Genomic DNA, 12,783 nt, shown 5'->3' with positions numbered 1-12,783 from the left:
TAGCCCAACATGGGGCTTGAACTCACAACCCTGAGATCAAGAGTCACATGTTCTGGAGGCACCTGGGTGGCACAGCGGTTGGGCGTCTGCCTTCGGCTCAGGGCGTGATCCCGGCGTTCTGGGATCGAGCCCCACATCGGGCTCCTCCGCTATGAGCCTGCTTCTTCCTCTCCCACTCCCCCTGCTTGTGTTCCCTCTCTCGCTGGCTGTCTCTGTCTCTGTCGAATAAATAAATAAAATCTTTAAAAAAAAAAGAGAGAGTCACATGTTCTGCCAACTAAGGCAGCCAGGTGCCCCCCTCATGTTCTTTTTCAATTTTTTAAAATTTTATTTAAATTCAATTAATTAACATATGGTGTATTATTCATTTCAGAGGTAGAGTTCAATGATTCATCAGTTGCATATAACACCCAGTGCTCATTACATCATGTGTCCTCCTTAATGCCCATCACCCAGTTACCCCAACCCCCACCCCTCTCCCCTCCAGCAACCCTCAGTTTGTTTCCTATAGTTGAATCTCTTAAGTTTGCCTCCCTCTCTGATTTCGTCTTATTTTTCCCTCCCTCCCCCTATGATCCTGTTTTGTTTCTTAAATTCTACATATGAGGGAAATCATGTGATAATTCTTTCTCTGATTGACTTATTTTGCTTAGCATTAATAATTCCCTCTAGTTGGGATGTCTAGATGGCTCAGTCAGTTAAGCATCAGCCTTTGGCTCAGGTCATGATCCCGGGGTCCTGGGATTGAGTCCCACATCGGGCTCCTTGCTCAGCAGGGAGCTTGCTTCTCCCTCTGCCTGCCGCTCCCCCTGCTTGTTCTCTCTCTCTGACAAATAAATAAATAAATGAATAAATAAATAAATAAATAAATAAATAAATAAATAAATAAAATCTTCAAAAGAAAATACCCTCTAGTTCCATCCACATTGTTGCAAATGGTAAGATTTTATTTTTTGATGGCTGAGTAATATTCCATTGTACATATGGACCATATCTTCTTTATCCATTCATCTGTCAGTGGACATCTGGGCTCTTTCCATAGTTTGGCTATTGTGGACATTGCTGCTATGAACATTGGGGTGCAGGTGCCCCTTCAGATCACTACATTTATATCTTTGTAGTGCAATTGCTGGGTCATAGGGTAGGTCTATTTTTTAACTTTTTGAGGAACCTCCATACTGTTTTCCAGAGTGGTTGTACCAGCTTGCGTTCCCATCAGCAGTGTAAGAGGGTTCCCCTTTCTCCACATCCTTACTAACATTTGTTGTTTCCTGGCTTGTTAATTTTAGCCATTCTGACTGGTGTGAGGTGGTGTCTCATTGTGGTTTTGATATTTCCCTGATGCTGAGTGATGTTGAGCATTTTTTCATGTGTTTATTGGCCATTTGTATGTCTTCTTTGGAGAAATGTCTGTTCATGTCTTCTGGCTGCTTCTTGACCAGATTATTTGTTTTTTTGGGTGTTGAGTGTGATAAGTTCTTTGTAGATCTTGGATACTAACCCTTTATCTGATGAGACATTGGCAAATATCATCTCCCATTGTGTCGGTTGTCTTTCGGTTTTGTTGACTGTTTCCTTCGCTGTGCAAAAGCTTTTTATCTTGATGAAGTCCCAATAGTTCATTTTTGCCTTTGTTTCCCTTGCCTTTGGAGACGTGTCTAGCAAGAAGTTGCCGTGGCTGAGGTCACAGAGGGTGCCGCCTGTGTTCTCCTCTAGGCTTTTGATGGAATCCTGCCTCACATGTAGGTCTTTCATCCACTTTGAGTTTATTTTTTTGTGTATAGTGTAAGAAAATGATCCAGTTTCATTCTTCTACTTATGGCTGTCCAATTATCCCAACACTATTTGTTGAAGAGACTTTTTTTCATTAGGTATTCTTTCCTGCTTTGTTGAAGATTAGCTGACCATAGAGCTGAGTCCATTTCTGGGTTCTCTATTCTGTTTCACTGATCTATGTGTTTGTTTTTGTGCCAGTATCATACTGTCTTGATGATTACAGCTTTGTAATAGAGCCTGAAGTCTGGAATTATGATGCCACCAGCTTTGGTTTTCTTTTCCAGCTTTCCTCTGGCTATATGGGTTTTTCTGGTTCCATACAAATTTTAGGATTATTCGTTTCAGCTCTGTGAGAAATGTTGATGGTATTTTGATGGGGATTGCATTGAATGTGTAGCTTGCTCTGGGTAGCATAGGCATTTTAACAATATTTGTTCTTCCAGTCCATGAGCATGGAATGTTTTTCCATTTCTTTGTGTCTTCCTCAATTTCTTTCATAAGTGTTCCATAGTATTCAGAGTACAGATCCTTTACCTCTTTGGTTAGGCTTATTCCTAGGTATCTTATGGTTTCTGGTGCAACTGTAAGTGGGACTGATTCCAATTTATCTTTCTTCTGTCTCACTGTTAGTGTACAGAAATGCAATTGCTTTCTGTATATCCTCACATTCTTTATTTTTTTTAAAGATTTTATTTATTTATTTGACAGAGAGAGAGACAGCCAGCGAGAGAAGGAACACAAGCAGGGGGAGCGGGAGAGGAAGAAGCAGGCTCCCAGCGGAGAAGCCTGATGTGGGGCTGGATCCCAGAATGCCGGGATCACGCCCTGAGCCAAAGGCAGACGCTTAACGCTTAACGACTGCGCCACCCAGGCGCCCCCCCTCACATTCTTTCTTAAGCACACTCTAGTCAGGTTCCTGCTCCCTCATTCAACCAAAGCTGCTCTGAAGGTCACCAAAAAACGGCTTGCTGCTAAATTCACTGGACAATCTCCATCTTCATCTCACGGGATCTATCAGCAGCATTTGAAACACTGGATCATTCCTTCTGTCTTTAAATACTTTGCTCACTGAACTTAACAGGTACACAGTCCCCTGGTTTTCCTCCTAGTCCAGGCCAGTCCTTGGCAGTCTCCGTTGCTGCATCCTTAACCATTCTTTGCTTCTTAGGGTTGGAGGCCCCAGGGCTCAGTTCAGAGACTTCCTCTCTTGCTGTAATCACCCCTGTGGTGATTTCATTCCATTTCATGACTTTAAATTTCATCTATGCACCAAAGATGATCAGCTGATGTCTCCGGTGTGGACCTCTCTCCCAAATTCCAGGTCAATTACATCCAACTATTTACTTGACATCCTTACTTCCCATTCTCGTACATATCCTAGATTTAGTATGTCCAAAACTGAACCCATTATCTTCTCCTCAATTCTACTCCACCCACAGTCCTCCCCATCTCAATGAATGGCAACATCATCCTACTATTCACAGTTGCAGTCATCCTTGAGCTCTCTCTCTTCTATTTCATTCTCACAACCACTCCCAAATTCGGTTGGCTCTTCCTTCAACATATATCCAGAATCCAACCACTTCTCCCTAACCTCATTGCTGCCACCTTGGTTCCAGCCCCAGCGTCTCTTACCTGGGCCATTCCTCTCACCTGTATCATCGCACCATTTGCATAACTGGTCTCCATGCTCCTCCTCTTGCTCCCCTCCCATCTGTTTTCCACCTGGCAGAGTGATCCTTTTAAAACCTAAGGGGATCAGGTCAGTCCTCTGTTCGAAACTCTCCAGCAGCTCCCATCTTAGAGTCAAAAGCCACAGATATCACCTACTACTCGCTGTAACACTTATTCTGCTTTGGCCATACTTGGCCCTGCCAGGCCTATTCCTGATTCAGGATCTTCTATTCCCTCTGCTCTGAATGCTCTCCTGCTGATACCCGCTTGGCTCACTTCTTCACTCCCTTCAAGTCCTTCTTCAAATGTTACTTGCTCAGTCAGGTCTTCTCTGACCACTGTACTTAAAATGGAAACACCCAGCTGCAGCATTATTCCCCTTTTTGGATTTGTTTTCATCTACAGCCCTTATCACCTTTTAACATACTATACAATTTTTAAAAATATACGGCATAATTTATTTACTTAACTTATTGTCTGTCTCCCCACTGTAGGGTGTAAGCTCACAAGGGGAGGAATTTTTTGTTTTGTTTTCCCACTGCTACACCTCTTTACCTCATCAGGGTTCAATAAATACCTGAAGAGTCATGCACTTTCCTAGGTACTGGAATTTTGGCAATAAACAAGGCAGCCCAGGTCTCTGACCTCAAAGGATTTATTTTCTCTTGGTGGAGGATAGTGCGGGGAGGAGGGAAGGCTATAAATAAGTAAACAAGCAAATGAAATTATTTCGGATTTTGATTGAGTGCCATGAAAGAACTAAACAGAGGATATGATAAAGGAATGACGGAGAAAAGAAGGTGACTTAGGAGAGGATGGTCAGGAGGGCTCACTCACTCATCCCTAGAATGTAAGCCCCATGAGTATTCAGACTTTCCCTGTCTTGTCTAGAGTGTTGACGGGATTTTCCAGGGCGGGGGTGGAGCTTCTCAATTTGGAACCTGTTGAGGAAATAGGACCCAGGAGATGGAAAAGTAGAGATTTCAAAAATCGTCTTTACTAGGAGCCAGGGATGGCTCAGTGGGTTAAGTGTCTGACTCATGATTTCAGTTCAGGTCTTGATCTCAGGGTCGTGAGTTCAAGCCCTGCATTGGGCTCCACATCCCTTAAAAAATGATCATTATTACTAATAAAATAAGGTAAAACTTGACCCCTAAATAAGAAACATCAATGTTAAATGAGTCAGTGGCGCAGTTGGAAAACCATTGGCTTCCCCAGAGGGATAGAGCCTGCTGCCCAGTTTGCTTATCTCCTCAAGGAGAGTAGACCAGAATTTCCACTCCTTGCAGGCAGGCAAGCACGAGGGTATCAGAGAGAAAAGCCCTGTGGCACCGAGTCTAGCATGTGCAGTTCCTACTCCAAATTCGACAAGCAGCTAACTTCTTCCTGCCCTGGGGAAGAGTGAGTTGAGATGATAGCCTGCAGCTGGGAGTGGCATTCAAATTCTGTCTTCCATGGAAACAGAAGGAAGACTCGCATTTCGTGCTAACAGGCTGTGGCAGCCGGGATACTCAGATTCGCTGCTGAGGGGAGGGAGGTGGATTTAGGACTCCAGCTGTTGCCCTCCAGACCGCCACAGTGTTTGCCAGAGAGGCCAAGCTTCCCCTGGGCTGATCCCACCTGCAGGGTGCAACGCTAATTCAGGCCCATTCCTGCAAGAGGTGGGATGGTGGGATTTTTCCAAGGGCAACTTTGACCCATCAGCTTGGCCAAAAACTTTCTCAGAACTGCTCTGTGGAGTGAGACTTTCCACCGGATGCTGCTTCCTTTCTGATGAGGGAGCAGAAGGCTAGCTGAAGACAAAGCACAAGCTGACACCCTGCAACCTCCCCCCACCCTCCACTCCTGGGTAGGACATGTGTGACATTTTTCAAGGGATGTCCCAATTATCTTAACGTTAATACCTTACAAGAGGGGAAAACAACCTTAACTTGACAACAGCAAGGCCTCCAGTATCTTGTAGGTCTGTCCTCTTTAGCATTTGAAAGTTCTTTTGAAACCTCTCTTTTCCTTACTTCCCCCAAGTCCCTCAACACCCCGTTGAGCAGCTCTATCTGCCCATGGGTCCCATCCCCATGCTTTAATAAGCCACCATTTTGCAACAAAGACGTCTCAAGAATTCTTTCTTGGTCGTCAGCTCTGGACCTCACCCCACGGAGCCTCACCTATATTCCAAAACCTCACCTCGTCTCTTTCCTCTCCCCTTTCCATGGTAGCTGACCTGTATGCAGTCTGAAAATTCTCCTCACCTTCTCCTTTACCCCTTATCCTTCACATATATTTCCCCAAATAAATCTCTTACACGTCTAATCCTGTCTGGGTGTCTGCTTCTCGGAGGACCCACGCAAACATGCGTGTTGTATGCTCAGCACCTAGAACAGGGCCTAAGATGCAAGGTGCTCAATAAATACTTGTTAAATGGATTAATGCACAAACAAGGAGATGACGTTTGAGCTAAGACCGGAAGAATGAGAAGGAACCAGCCATGCAAAAAGCCAGGGGAAGAGTTTTTCAGGCAAACGAGATACCAAGTACGAAGTCCTCTAGGAAAGAAAGAGTTTGTCTTACTGAAGAGCGAAAGCCACTGGGGTTGAAACACAGGTGAAGGGGAGTGTGGTGTAAGATGAGGCAGGCCAAGCAGAGGTGGCCAAATGCCACAGGATCTTAACAGGTCATGATAAGGAGCTTGGGTTTTAGTCAATGAACAATGGGAATCACTGAGGGATTTTGAATGAATGAATGACATGATCTATGGTTTAAGTGGGTCACACTGCCTGCTTTCTGAAGTGTAGGTTGAAAAGGGGCAGGAGCAAAACAGGACCAAGGAAATAGCCAGACAAGACATGATGGTAGCTTGGATTTTGGGGTCGCAGGGGATTTGGAGAGAAAAGAATGGTTAAGTCCCTGAATATCTGGAGTACAACCAACTCTAATTTGCTGATAGAATGTGAGGGGAAGGAGGAGTCAAGGATGATGCCAAGGTTTTGGGCTTGGGCCCTTGGATGGCTAATGATGACATTTGCTCTGGGGGAAGAAGGAGAGGACAGATTTGTGGAGACCATCTATTAGGCAGCCCAATACAAATATCAATTATGCAGCTGGACATGTAAGCGGAATTCAGGGAAGAGATTCTGGCTACGGATCTATCCTGGCAGTCAGCATATGCACACGCTCTTCAGAGCTGTGGCCCGAGACTTGGGGAAGGGGCGTCAACAGAGAGGAGAGGGCTCAGCACTGCACCCTGTAGCCCTGCAACATTTATGTATGTATGTATGTATTATTTATTTATTTATTTTTATGTCTTTGGGTTTCTGTTTTGTTTTGTTTTTTAGATTTTAAGCCATCTCTACACCCAATGTGGGGCTCGAAATTACGACCCCGAGATTAAGAGTCATATGCTCTACTGACCGAGCTGGCCAGGCACCCATCTACAACATTTAAAGGTTGGGTGGAGGAGGCAGCAAACGAATCTGAGGAAGAGCTTCGAGTGGAAAACCAGAGCGTGTGGCCTCATGGAAGCCAATATAGCGGAAAGGGTTTCAAAGGTGCTCAACTGCGCTGGATGCTGTTGAGAAGGCCAGTAAGTATCGGACACAGAAAGGGAACTTGTCTTGGCCTAACTGAGGTCGTTGGTGACCTTGACAAGAGGATTTTCTCAGAACCCTGATAGGAGTAAGGGAGGGAGTGGGAATAATAAAAGGAATCTCTTTTGAGATGTTTTGCTGTCAAGGAGGCAAAGAAAGAAGGCATAGTTCGGAGGATGTAGAGTCAAGGTGGGGTTTTTTGGGTTTTTTGTTTATTTCTGAGAGAGAGAGTGTGAGTGGTGGGGAGGGGCAGAGGGAGGGAGAGAGAAAATCCCAAGCAGGCTCCTGCAACTGAAGCGGGTCTCGAGCTCACAACCCTGAGATCATGACCTGAGCTGAAACTAAGAGCCAGTTGTTTAACCGACTGAGCCACCCAGGTGCCCCAAGTTTTTTTTTTTTTCTTTTTTTTGAGTTGGTCTCCCTAGAGCCAATAATGTGTCCATCAGGGAGGGAGAAAATGGTGCAGAACAAAGGGAATAAATCCCGGACCAAAGTCCTTAAGAAGGTGGGAGGAGAGGAATCCAGAGTCCAGGTGAAGCGGTTGGTCTTTGATGGCAGTGGAGAAAACGCGACACACGTACAGATGTAGGTAGCTTTGCAGGTCCAAAGGGAGATCACCCAGGAGTAGATCTAGCTTTGTGGTTCCCTAGGAAGACACGTTTGATCCAGTAAACTGTCTATGCTCTGGCACCTGAGTAAATGCTATGCTAGAAGATTATCAGTCCTAGAAAAACTAAAAACCCCACACAACTCCTCCCCCTTTATAAAATAACAAAATCTGCCCACAGTGTACCTTTATTTTGTTTCATGTTTCAGTATGTCCTATGGTCTCCTCCTTTATCTGTTACTAGCTTTAAAAAGCACTGTGGGGTGCCTGGGTGGCTCAGTTGGTTAAGTATTTGACTCTTGAACTCAGCTTAGGTCTTGATCTCAGGGTGGTGTGTTCGAGCCCCACACTATGCTCCATGCTGGGCGTAGAGCCTACTTTAAAAAAAGAAAAGTATTTTTGCTCACTTCCAGATAATTCTAAGAACGAATTTGTCTTGGACCCTGATGCTTGGTAGTTCCCAAGGGAGGCAGACATTATTTTGCATGGTCCAAAGGGGCTGATGTAAGGCTCAAATGGAAGACGCTGAACAGAACAATGAAAATATGGGCTAAGTACCATGAACACCTCTGAGACACTGTCATTATACTACAGTGGGAAAGCATCCCCTAAGGAAGTGGTAGGACTCCAGCACTTAGGTTCAAACACAAATGTAAAAAGCACAAAACTCCTGTATTCATCCTGTAAAACACCCTGGGAGTATAGGAGTATGTGACCAAAGAGACTTCATCTCTAATTTTTTGATTCTATGAAGTTATTTTATATTGGCAGGAAGTATCGCAGAGCTGAAGAAAGAGAAAGGGAGTAGAGTTCCCTTGTAAATGGTAAAAACATAGATATTATGTTCTTCTAACACACAGAGATATTTGGGTGGCAGGGCGAGAATTCAAGGGAAGGGGCACCTAGGTGGCTCAGTTGGTTGGGCGTCTTCCTTGGCTCAGGTCATGATCCCAGGCTCCTGGGATCGAGTCCCATGTCCGACTCTCTGCTCACCGGGAAGTCTGCTTCTCCTTCTCCCTCTCCCTCTGTGTTCTCCCTTTCTCTTTCTCTCTAATAAATAAAATCTTAAAAAAAACCCCAAAACCCTATAAAAAAAAAAGAATTCAAGGGAAGCAAGATTCCTAATCATTTTCCTGTTGGACTTAGGGCAGGCCCTTTAACCCTAACGTTTATTTTCTCCAACCACAAAATAGGAAGGATATATCTTATAATATTTCAATATTGTTATAGACTAAATATTTGCATCCCCCCTAAAATTCGTATGTTGAAACCCTATCCGCACTCCCTCAAAGTGATGGTATGACAGTTGACCCTTGAACAATGTAGGGGTTAGGGGGCACCAGCTACCACCCCCCCATCTAAAATTCATGGATAACTTTTGACTCCCCCAAAACTTAACTATTAATAGCATGCTGTTGACCAGAAGCCTTCCCAATAACATAAACAGTTGACTAACATATATGTGGCATGTTATATGTATTATATACTGTTTTTTTTTTTAAGATTGATCGATTGATCTTAGAGGGAGAGCACGCACGTGAGGAGGGGCAGAGGGAAAGGGAGAGAGAATCCTCAAGCAGACTCCCCGCTGAGCACGGAGGTGGTTGCGGGTCTCACTCTCAGGAACCTGAGATCACGACCTGAGCCAAAATCAAGAGCCGGATGCTCAACCGACTGAGCCGCCCAGGCGCCCCTCCTCTGTATCCTTATGATCAAGTGAACTAGAGAAATGAGGAAAATCATAAGGAAGAGAAAGTGCCCTCACAGCGCTTTCACTGAAAAAAATCTCCACGTGAGGGGACCGGCACCATTTGAACCCTCATTGTTCAAGGGTCAGCGGTACTTCCGGGTGGTAATCAGCATTAGATAAGGTCATAAAGGTGAAGCATTCATGAATGAGATTAGTGCCCTCGTAAGAGTCGCTAGAGAGCTAATTTCCTCTTTCTGCCCTCAGTCACATGGGGACACAGTAAGTCAGCAGTCTGTACCAGACCCCACCACTTTGGCACCCTGACCTCGGATTTCCAGCCTCCAGAAGCGAGTAGTACATTTCTGCTGTTTCTAAGCCACCGCCTCCCCCCCACCCCGTCCCAGTCCATGGTGTTCCATGACAGCAGCCCAAACTGGCCAAGACAATATTAAGTGATTAAACATGCCTTGTAAAAGTGAATGTGTTGTATCAAAAGTGTAAATGACAAGAGAAAAAAACAGATAAACTGGACTACATCAAAATGAAAACTTTTGTGCTACAAATGACTCCCTCAACAAAGTCAAAAGACCACCCACAGGATGGGAAAACATACTTGCAAACTGTAATCAGACCTATAAGTACAGAGAACCGACTGGTCAGAGGGGATGGGCCAAGTGGGTGAAGGGGAGTCGGAGGTACAGGCTTCCAGCTATGGAATGAATAAGTCCCAGGAACAAAAGGCACAGCATTGGGAATACAGTCAGTGGTACCGTAATGGCACTGCATGGTGACAGATGGCAGTCACACTTGTGGTGAGCACAGTACCATGTACAGAGCTGTTGAATCGCTGCGTTGTATACCTGAAATTAACATGCCACTGTGTCAACTGTACTACAAAAAATTTGCAAATTGCACATCTGATAAGGGACTGCTATCTAGAATATATAAAAAAAACTCTGACAACTGAAAACAATAAAAAGATGAGTAACTCAATTAAAAAATGAACACTATTTGGCCAAGGAAGATAGCCAGATGGTTACTAAACACACGAAAAGATGCTCAATTTCATGAGCCCTTAGAGAAATGAAAAGCAGAACCACAATGAGACACCAGTTCATATCTACTAGTGTGGTTGTAATAAAAAAGATAGACAGTAACAAGTGCTGGAGAGGAGGCAGATAAAAGGGAACCTCATACATCGCTGGTGGAAAGGCAAAACGGTGCAGCTGCTGTGCAAAACAGTTTGTCAGTTGTTCAGAAAGTCAAACATCTACGGGGCACCTGGCTGGTTCAGTCAGTAGAGCATGTAACTCAATCTGGGTGTCGTGAGTTCAAGCATGTTGGGTGGAAAGATTACTTACAAATAAAATCTTAAAAAAAAAGTTAAACATATAACCCGGCAATTTTCCTTCTACATACACACCCGAAAGAAATGAGAACACGTCTACACAAAAAACTTGTACAGGAATGTTTATAGCAGCATCGTTCATAATAGCCCAAAGGTGCGAACTACTCAAATGTCTATTAACTGATGAATGGATATGCAAAATGTGATACAGCCATACAGTGAATATTATTTGGCATTAAGGAAGTACTGATATATGCTACGACACAGATAAACCTTGAAAGCATATGCTAAGTGAAAGGGCTAGACACGAAAGGCTGCATAGTGTCGGATTCCATTGATGTGAACTGCCCAGAATAGGAAAATTCATAGAAACAGAAAGCAGGGGTACCTGGGTGGCTCAGTCAGTTAAGCATTCTCCATTGGCTCAGGTCATGGTCCCGGAGTCCCAGAATCAAACCCCCGCTCAGTGGGGAGTCTGCTTCTCCCTCTGCATGCTGCCCCCCTGCTTGCGCTCTCTCTGTCAAATAAATAAAATCTTTTTTTTTTTTAAAGATATTTATTTATTTATTTATTTATTTATTTATTTATTTGACAGAGATAGAGACAGCCAGCGAGAGGGGGAACACAAGCAGGGGGAGTGGGAGAGGAAGAAGCAGGGGGAGTGGGAGAGGAAGAAGCAGGCTCCTAGCGGAGGAGCCTGATGTGGGGCTCGATCCCAGAGCACCGGGATCACGCCCTGAGCCGAAGGCAGACGCTTAATGACTGAGCCACCCAGGCGCCCCCAAATAAATAAAATCTTAAAAAAAAAAAAAAAGAAGAAGAAGACAAGAAACAGAAGGCAGATTGCTGGTTGCCCACAGGGAGGAGAGGGGAGAACAGGGAGTGACTGCTAACAGGTATATAGTCTTTTTGGGGGGTGATGAAATTGTTCTAGAATTGCTGATGGTCAAACAACTGTGAATACACTGACCTTTGTGTACTTTAAATGAGTGAATTGTACGGTATGTAAATTATATTACAATAAGGATGTTTTAAAAAAGAAGTGAGAAGTGAACATATTTACATCAATGTCACCAGGAGTCCAAATTCTGGCTTACACAGAATTCCTTTCCTGGAGAGCAGATAATATGCAAAGCCAGCAGCGGTCTCATTTCACTCACAAATTCCTTGCATATCTAGCTGTCAGGTTACTATTCTAAGCAAGTACCAAAGGGGGGGGGGAGAAATTCTTTTAAATCTGCAATACAATCGTTAAGATTATGGTTTAGTAAATCATCCAATATAATATATTCTTCAGTATGTGGCAAAATCTGGAATTTCATGATGCCGCTATATTGACCGTTCAGTTTAGATTTCTATATTACAAAATATTTCTATTCTTCAGAGAACAGATTGGTGATCACCAGAGTGGGGTACAGGTGGGCCAAATGGGTAAGGTGGTCAAAAGGTACAAACTTCCAGTTGTAAGTCCTGGGGATTTAATGTAGAGCATGGGGACTACAGTTAACAATACTGTATTATAGATTTGCCATATATATATATATATATATATATATATATATATATATATATATACACATACACAATACTGCATTGTATATTGTATTGAAAATTGCTAAGACAATAATTCCTAAAAGCTTTCATCACAAGAAAAAATATGGTAACTATATGTGGTGACAGATGTTAACTAAACAATTTTAGTAATTATTTCACAATATATATACACATATCAAATCATTACATTGTAATGGAAATTGTAACTACAATGAGATATCCTCTCACACCTGTCAGAATGGCTAAAATCTACAACACAAAGAAACAACAGGTGTTAGTGAGGATGTGGAGAAAGGGGAACCCCCTTGCACTGTTGGTGGGAATGCAAATTGGTGCAGCTACTGGAAAATAGCATGGAGGTTCCACAAAAAGTTAAAAATAGAACTACCCTATGATCCAGCAATTGCACTACTATGTATTTACCCAACGAATACAAAAATACTAATTCAAACGGCTACATGATGTTTATAGCAGCATTATCTACAATGGCCAAATAATGGAAACAGCCCAAGTGTCCATCCACTGATGAATGGATAAAGAGGTAGTATAT

Source organism: Ursus americanus, chromosome 33 (genome assembly GCF_024610735.1).
Source record: "Ursus americanus isolate L20-20 chromosome 33, mUrsAme1.1.p, whole genome shotgun sequence".
In the NCBI taxonomy this organism is placed as follows: Eukaryota; Metazoa; Chordata; class Mammalia; order Carnivora; family Ursidae; genus Ursus; species Ursus americanus.
Note: the sequence above shows the minus strand (reverse complement) of the source record.